We start from the raw sequence: 9,808 nt of genomic DNA, 5'->3' as shown, positions 1-9,808 counted from the left end.
GACATCTTTGCTTTTCAACACTTTAAAGAGGTCTTTTGCAGCAGATTTGCCCAATGCAATGCGTCTTTTGATTTCCTGACTACTGCTTCCATGGTTGTTGATTGTGGATCCAGATAAAATGAAATCCTTGACAACTTCAATCTTTTCCCCATTCAGCATGATGTTGCTTATTGGTCCAGTTGTGAGGATTTTTGTTTTCTTTATGTTGAGGTGTAATCCATACTGAAACCTGTGGTCTTTGATTTTCATTAGTAAGTGCTTCAAGTCCTCTTCACTTTCAGCAAGCAAAATTGTGTCATCTGCATCTCGCAGGTTGTTAATGAGTCTTCCTCCAATCCTGATGCCCATTTCTTCTTCATATAGTCCGGCTTGTCAGATTATTTGCTCAGCATAGTGATTGAATAGGTATGGTGAAAAGATGCAACCCTGATGCACACCTTTCCTGACTTTAAACCACACACTATCGCCTTGTTCTGTCCAAACAACTGCCTCTTGTTCTGTGTTCAGGTTCCTCATGAGCAAAATTAAGTGTTCTGGAATTCCCATTCTTGCAATGTTATCTATAATTCGTTATGATCCACACAATCGAATGTCTTTGCATAGTCAATAAAACATAGGTAAACATCTTTCTGGTATTCTCTGCTTTCAGCCAGGATCAATCTGACATCAGCAATGACAACCCTGGTACCACGCACGACCTCTTCTGAATCCGGCCTGAATTTCTGGCAGTTCCCTGTCAATATACTGTTGCAGCCACTTTTGAATGATCTTCAGCAGACTTTTACTTGCCTGTGATATTAATGATATTGTTTGATGATTTCCACATTCAGTTAGATTACTCTTGGGAACAGGCATAAATATGGATCTCTTCCAGTCAGTTGGATCTCTTCCAGTCTCTCTTCCAAATTTCTTGGCATAGACGAGTAAGCCCTTCCAGCGCTGCATCCATTTGTTGAAACATTTCAGTTGATATTCCGTCAATTCCTGGAGCCTTGTTTTTCACCAATGCCTTCAGTGCAGCTTGGACTTTTTCCTTCACTACCATCGGTTCCTGATCATATGCTACCTCTTGAAATGGCTGAATGTTGACCAATTCTTTTTGGTATAATGACTCTGTGTATTCCTTCCATCTTCTTTTGATGCTTCCTGCATCGTTTAATATTTTCCCCATAGAATCCTTCACTACTGCAACTTGAGGCTTGAATTTTTTCTTCAGTTCTTTCAGCTTGAGGAATGCCGAGCATGTTCTTCCCTTTTGGTTTTCTATCTCCAACTCTTTGCATATATCTTTATAATACTTTACTTTGTCTTCTTGAACCGCCCTTTGAAATCTTCTGTTCAGTTCTTTTACTTCATCATTTTTTCATTTTGCTTTAGCTACTCGATGTTCAAGAGCAAGTTTCAGAGTCTCTTCTGACATCCATTTTGGTCTTTTCTTTCTTTCCTGTCTTTTTAATGACCTCTTGCTTTCTCCATGTAGGATGTCCTTGATGTCATTCCACAACTTGTCTGGTCTTCGGTCATTAGTGTTCAACGCATCAAATCTATTCTTGAGATGGTCTCTAAATTCAGGTGGGATACACTCAAGATCATACTTTGGCTCTTGTGGACTTTCTCTAATTTTCTTCAGTTTCAACTTGAACTTGCATACGAGCAATTGATGGTCTGTTCTGCAGTCAAGCCCTGGCCTTGTTCTGACTGATGATATTGAGCTTTTCCATTGTCTCTTTCCACAGATGTAGTCGATTTGATTCCTGCGTATTACATCTGGTGAGGTCCATGTGTATAGTCTCCGTTTATGTTGGTGAAGAAAGGTATTTGCAATGAAGAAGTCATTGGTCTTGCAAAATTCTATCATGCGATCTCCAGCATTATTTCTATCACCAAGGCCATATTTTCCAACTACCGATCCTTCTTTGTTTCCAACTTTCGCATTCCAATCACCAATAATTATCAATGCATCCTGATTGCATGTTTGATCAATTTCAGACTGCAGAAGTTGGTAAAAATCTTCAATTTCTTTATCTTTGGCCTTAGTAGTTGGTGGGTAAATCTGGATAATAGTTGTATTAACTGGTCTTCCTTGTAGGCGTATGGATATTACCCTATCACTGACAGCGTTGTACTTCAGGATAGATCTTGAACTATTCTTTCTGACGATGAATACAAGGCCATTCCTCTTTAAGTTGTCATTCCCAGCATAGTAGACCATATAGTTGTCTGATTCAAAATGGCCAATACCAGTCCATTTCAGCTCACTATTGCCTAGGATATCGATGTTTATGCGTTCCATTTCATTTTTGACAATTTCCAATTTTCCTAGATTCATACTTCGTACATTCCACGTTCCAATTATTAATGGATGTTTGCAGCTGTTTCTTCTCATTTTGAGTCGTGCCACATCTAATCCTTTAACCTTACAAATTTATACTCTGAGCCAGCTCCCACTCTTCATTCATTTATTTATGCATTGAACTAACAGATATTAATTCCCTACAATGAGACAGGCTCAGTGCTGAATTCTAGGTTGCTATGAATCGGAATCTACTTGATGGCAACAGGTTTTTTTTTTTCCCCCAAAGCTGTTTAGGAATCAGTCTTTGTCCTCAAGAGGGCAATAGCACAGTAACAGGAGAAAGATAACATAAGCAAAATAAATGCACTAAAGTATTATAGGGGCCACACACATTTTGGAACCCTGGTGGCATAGTGGTTAAGAGTTCGGTTGCTAACAAAAGATTAGCAGTTCGAATCCACCAGCCGCTCCTTGGAAACCCTATGGGGCAGTTCTACTCTGTCCTCTAGGATCACTATGGGTTGGAATTGAGTCCATGGAAATGGGTATACACATTGTACTATCTATGTGGGAGCTCAAAAACAGGATGGCAAATTCTACCTGGTGAGGAGTGGAAGTAGGGTCAGGAAAAACTTCATAGGGGGAAAAAAAAAAACAAACCTGTTGCCGTGGAGTCGATTCCAACTCATAGTGACCCTATAGGACAGGGTAGAACTGCCCCATAGGGTTTACCAAGGAGTGGCTGAGTGGACTCGAACTACCATCCCTGTGGTTAGCAGCCGTAGCACTTAACCACTGGGCCACCGGACTTCTTTCGTAAGGAACGGCAGCCTTAAAGTAATGCTTGCTGTTATTGTTGTTGTTGTTGTTGTGTGCCGTTGAGTCGATTCTGACGCATAGCGACCCCATAGGACAGAGAAGAACTGCCCCATAGGGTTTCTTAGGCTGTAATCTTTACGAGAGCAGATCGCCAGGTCTCTTCTCCCAAGTAGCAGCTGGTGAGTTCGAACTACCAGCCTTATGGTTAGCAGTTTAGATCCTCCCGAATTTGGGAGAAAGGGTAGGAGGTGGATGAAGAAAAGAGGATGATTCTAGATAAAAGGAATAACATGAACAAAAGGGCTAGAGATACTGAAATGCTGTTACCTTACAAAAACTGAAAACAGGCTGGTCTAGTGGCTACTTTTCGCTGTGAGAAAATGGCCACCAGTCAAAAGTATAATTCGATTCAACACAGCAGGCATTTATCGAGTGCCTTCTCACACTTGCTTTGATCTTAGAGGCAGGCTACTCTGCCAAATTCCCCACACCTTGCCTGCTCCTAGACAAGGACGGTAGGATTTCCATCAGCAGTATGGCAGCTGGCTGACGTCGCCATTTTCTACGCCCAGGCAAGGAATAGATGGAGTCCCCTGTCTCGCTTTTTCACTCTCCTGCAGCAGCCTTCATTTTGTTCCTCCTTTTAGCTCCTTTACACCCCACCTCCACTCCATCTCATTGGCGAAACCTTTCAGTGGCTAATATGTACCTAGTTGCCATTTCTCACGTGAGCCAATAGAACTAATTGAGGTAGTGGTGGAAAAACAAGCAGAGATTTGATCCATCAGTAAGCTGAAAGAAAACATAGTCTCTGGGGGTTTTGTGTGTGTGTCTTTCCTATGTTTACAAACCTTAGAAATGAGAATGTAAGGTAAAAAATGAAGAGATAATTTGAGTCCTTGAACTTTGCACACCTTTCCCCATCTTGCATTTATTTTTGTACCCATCACTTCGCCTGCACGCAGAGAAGTCCACAATAGGGAAATCCTCTATAAAAGATGATGTCAGCAGAAGACCAAACTTTTTCCTTGATACGCTTTTACGTCTACATTGCTAGTCTATCCAGGGATAAGTATTTTGGAAATACAGCATTTCCAAGTCTAAATGTCAAAAGCAAGTACAAAAATAGCCCACTGGAGTGTTTCCCTCAAGCAAAGCAAATCCCCCTCCAAGTCCAACATGTCAGGGATGTACAAAGTTTAAAACAAGGGCGGAAAACTCTAGAATGAATTCCAAAATATTGGCAGGCCTGTAAAAGTTTCATGATTGGGCAGGTATTATGAGACTGTGTTTTCAGCTCATTCCTCCCAAACAGTGGGACTTTCTGCCTTGCAAAGAGCTATTCCAGGTAGTTATCAAAAAGTAAATATCATGAATGAAGATTTCCAAAAATAGAAGCATAGTTTTAAAAACGCCAATCTTTAAAAAAGTTCAAGATATTTGTTTGTATTTTCCCATCACCTCCACGTAACGTCTTTCCCTTCTTTCCTATTCAACTCTCGCACTTCTATTTATCTCTAAGAACCATGTTTTCACTTCAGTTTAGACATTATCACTGTACATCAGAGTCAGGAGGGATCTTCAGTGTTACTTAACCCAATCTTTTCATTTCACACATGATCAGTTTGGCAAATTGTATGGAACGCCTGCTATCTAAGAGGCCATGTGTCAAGGGCTGTAGAAGAGATGCTAATATGAAACGTACATGATCCTTTGAATTATTTGGCAAAAGTAACTTAATTTCTGACTTAAAGGAGTTTTCCATCCATTTGGGGAGACTGATAATGCAGATAGCATAAAGCAGAGAAGGCTAACTGCAAAAGACTGATCCAAACCAAATGCTATACATAGACTGGATAAGTTATTTTGACAGGTGGAACGTCTCAGGGAAGCAGGGCTTGGACTACATTTGAAGAATAGATTTTCACTAGATAGAAGTGCAATAAAAAGTTATTTTCCACAGATGGAATAGTGCCAGTATAGATTCAGAAATAGTAAAGAACATGGTGTGTCCCAAGAGTTCCAAAATCTGATTTGGTAACAGTAATAGAAGTATCCAAGATTGGAAAAGCATAGAATTGGGCCATGTCAGGGAGTCTAACTATTTTTTTCACTATTTTTTTACATAATTCTGTATTCAATGCAAATTTTTATTAGAGAAAGGAAAGAGAATAGAAATTATATTGGTGAAAATATTTGAGTGAAAAATTAATTTATAACTGAGCCGCCTGGAGTCCTAAATCAGAACTAACCAGTTAAAAACCAGTTGATGTTGAGTCAATTCTGCCTCATGGCAACCCCACGTTAGAGTAGAACTGTGCTCCATAGGGTTTTCTATGGCTAACTTTTCAGAAGTAGATCACCAGGCCTTTCTTCTGAGGTGCCTCTCACTGGACTTGAACTGCCTCTAATCGGTTAGCAGCTAATTGTGTTAACCATTTGCAATACCCAGAGACTCCAAATCAGGAGTAATAAAAACAAAACAAAACCCGCTGCCGTCAAGTCAATTCCATTCATAGCGACCCTATAGGACAGAGTAGAACTGCCCCATAGGGTTTCCAAGAAGCAGCTGGTGAATTCGAACAGCTGACCTTTTGGTTAGCAGCCAAGCTCTTAACTACTGTGCCACCAGGGCTCCAAATCAGGAGTAGGGCCTGCTAAACTCTCAATTCTCTTGTTGAGAGTTTAGCAGTAAAACTGCTTTTGGCTGCAAGAAGTAGAAAACCTCAACCTCAACAAATGAGGAAATTTATTATCTCAACTACAAAAGAAGTCCAGAAGTAGGCATTTCCATGATATGTTAATTCAGTGGCTTCGCAAACTCATCAAGGAACCTTGTTCTTTATATTTTTCTCTACTCTGACATCCTCGCCATGTTGGATTGAATCTCCCTTCATGCTGTAAGGTGGCCTCTGTGGTTCTTGGCATCACTGCAGGCACCAAGGCACGCAAGAAGAGAGACTGTTTCTTCTTTGGGTCTCTTTAAAGAATGAGGAGCTTTTTCCCAGAAGCTCTCCAGCTGAGTTCTCACTGGCTAGAACTAGAACATACACTCACCCCTAAACCAATCTCTGACAAGAACATAGGATTACCAAAACTAATCAGCATTTTAACCTTTGATCACAGGGGGTGAAATGAACATCCCGACAAAGTTGGGGCTTTGCTAGCAAAGAAAAGAGGGAGCTGACTTTTAAGTAGACAACCCACAGTGTAGGTGTGATCACGCCCATTCTCTAAATCCTGTTTTGGGAGAAGGTAAATTAAAGGTTATCTCTCCCTGGGTGATGCAAATGGTTAATGCACTCAGCTGCTAACCAAAAGATTGAAGGATTGAGTCCACCCAGAGGTACCTCAGGAAACCAGCCTGGAGATCTACTTCTGAAAAATCAGCCATTGAAAACCCCCTATGGGGCACAGTTCTAGTCAGACATACGTAGGGTCTCCATGAGTAGGAATCAACTCCACTGCAACTGGCTAGTCTCTATTCAGAACAACAGCTTATCTTAAAAAGCTGGAGAAGATGATGACTGGGAGTTCCTCTGGGTGACAGCAGACCTTGGTTTTATAGACAGTGGTTTGGGGCTGGGGTGATGGCATCTTCACATCCTACTTAAATCAGTAGGCAGTTAAGTGAATAAATAAGAGAGAGGAGACAATTTGAGGTGCCAAGTAAAGGTTAAAAATCTTTACAGAAGATTAAGCAGTTTCTTCTCTGCCTTCCTGGTGTTGGTCAGGAATGTTCTAGCACCTCACTAACCAATCTTAGGAACTCAGAGGGTACGTCCCTTCCAATTGCATGTCCCTTGGCAATCATATAATGCACAATCCATATATGTACAGAATTTCTCAAATCAATTTATTATTCTCGCAGTTACTTTATTTCATAACATGATGTCAGAACGCTTAATGCCTCAGTAAAGATAATGTTTTGGTTAAGGTAACTGTTGCATCCTGCGTCAAGAGCATATAATGTAGGCACCCAAATCAGTTTTCATAATCATATGTTGCTACATTCTTCTTTTAGTAAGGAAATGATGATGATGTTTTGTGAAACCACATCTTTTTTTTTTTTTAAGCCAATGTTTTTTACTTTCTGATAAGAGGGAATTAAACACGAAAACAGAATGAGTCACTCCATTGCCACCACTTCCCTTTTGTTTTCATTCCTGTTTTACCATTGGAGGCTGCATTTAAGGTCACTGCTGGACTCATTAGATCCTAAGCCAGGCTTAGATAAAAGTACTGAGGAGATTCTTTTTTCCCTTCATTCAACAAATATTTATTCCAGACACTGTGCCAGAGAAGAAAAAATACAAATAAGATACAGCCATCTAGTCTATCTAGGCAGCTACTTAAAAAATGATGAAATAATCGTACATTTATTGACATGGAAAGATGTTCACAATAAACGCAAATCCGTATACAGAAGCACTGTTTACTTTTTTGTATATGTATCTCTCTCTAATCCAGATATTTTTAATTCATATATATGAATGGATATATATGGAGATGGGGAGTGTGCTAGCTTAAACAAACAAAAAACATGAGACTGTGGCCATTTCTGTTTTCTAAGGGCTGGTGGGGTGGTAGAGAGTGATTGCAGACTGTAGCCAGAATAGCAGAATTCATGTCAGTGGAGGATAAAATCGCTATACAACTTCCTTTTGCTTGCACAGAACAGTGCAGGAGAAATTTTATCTAAGATTTTAATCATGTTAAAAGAAAGACTATAATTTCAAGACCTAGAGTAGGTAGTTTTTGTCTACTCTAATGTATCTAAACTTTCCAGAAATGTACATAAATTATGTAGTAAAATCTAAAAGGATATAGTTTTTACCTTCAAAGAGCTCATATTCTAGAAAAACCCATTGCCGTCGACTCAATTCTGACTCCTAGTGACCCTATAGGAGAGAGTAGAACTGCCCCATAGGGTTTCCAAGGAGCACCTGGTGGATTCGAACTGCCAACCTTTTGGTTAGCAGCCATAGCTCTTAACTACTATGCCATCAGGGTTTCCCATATTCTAGAAGGGAATACATACATAAAACATTGCCATACAATATTATAGGGGGTATTACAGGGTATTAATCGTAAGAACACAGAGGAAGAAGCCATTGGCTCTGCCCAGAAGTACCTAGGATGGATCCCCCAAGGTTCGTCTATGGATTGTGTTTAAGTGCAAAGTCCCTGAGAAAAACCAAAACCAAACCAGTTGCCATCAAGCAGAGTCCAACGCAAGATGACCCCATGAGTGTCACAGTAGAATTGTACTCCACAGGGTTTTCAATGGCTAACTTTTCAGAAGTAAATCACCGAGCCTTTCTTCCGAGGCACCTCTGGGTGGACTTGAACCTCCAACCTTTTGGTTAGCAGCTAAGTGCATTAACCATTTGAACTACCTAAGGACTCTTAAGTATATATATATATATACACACATGCATACATATATAGAGATATAGATATAGACATAGACATAGATACAGATATAGGTGGAGCCCTGGCGGCGCAGTGGTTAAGAGCACGGCTGCTAACCAAAAGGTGAGCAGTTCAAATCCACCAGCCACTCCTTGGAAACCCTATTGGGGGTGGTTCTACTCTGTCCTATAGGGTCGCTATGAGTTAGAACTGACTCGATGGCAACAAGTTTGGTTTTATATATATATATATATATATGACCATATATTTACACATATATGTGACCATATATATACATATATATGTGACTATATATATATATGACTGTATATACATATGACCATATATACATGTAGTCATATATATATGGCCCAGCAGAGGGAAGGAAGAGGCTGCCATGGTAGCTGGGATAGATGAGTGATGAAAATGTAAGCCATCTTCAAAAGTGCAGACTTCATCCTAAGCATGAGGAAAGTCATTGAAGACTATATTTCCTTTAACAAAAAAGTAAACATATTATTTTTTTATTTTAATGTAAATTTTTTGTAATCACAGAATTAATGAAGTAGAGAACTGGCTCTTTGTTCATAACCTAAAGCTTTAGATTCTTTAGACTAATTTTTTTCAGATTAGAGCAGTATGCCCAAAGTGGGCCCCGATACTGGGACCAGCCTATAATTTTTCACCCTTCTAAGAGGAAATGAAAGAAAGAAATACAATGTAGTGAATTTTATATAAAATTACATTTATTATATATATATATATATATATATGTCTGTCATGAGCAAAACAAAAAGAATATTGGTAGCCCTATGTTGATACCCCCTAATTTCTTTCTACTTTCCTGTCCACAAAAACTTAAATCCAGAAAACAACCGGACTAGGGTTGCCTAGTTTTATTAGACACTAAAAATAGCCAGAAAAAGGAAAATAAGGAGAGCAAAAACACAGGAAAAACGACAGAAGTCAGAGTTAGAGGAAAGTTCAGTGGTCTAGGAGGTGAGAGAGGAACTAAATTGAATAACAAAGCATTTGTTCCCTGCAAGATTAGAATAAATCTTCAATTTTATTTTAAGAGAGACATCGTACATCCATCTATTAAATTTTTCATGCCAAATATGTAGTTTATATTTATGATTTTTTTACAATAATCATTTGGGACTAAGTATACAAGGTGAATGTATTAATTTCTTTCCTTAATGAAATATATGTCTTCTGCATAACTGGCTATAAGGAAAAACTTTACCAAATGAATCTAATTTATTCTCCCCTTTTTTT

This window comes from Trichechus manatus, unplaced genomic scaffold, assembly GCF_000243295.1.
Source record: "Trichechus manatus latirostris isolate Lorelei unplaced genomic scaffold, TriManLat1.0 scaffold00095, whole genome shotgun sequence".
Classification (NCBI taxonomy): Eukaryota; Metazoa; Chordata; class Mammalia; order Sirenia; family Trichechidae; genus Trichechus; species Trichechus manatus.
Note: the sequence above shows the minus strand (reverse complement) of the source record.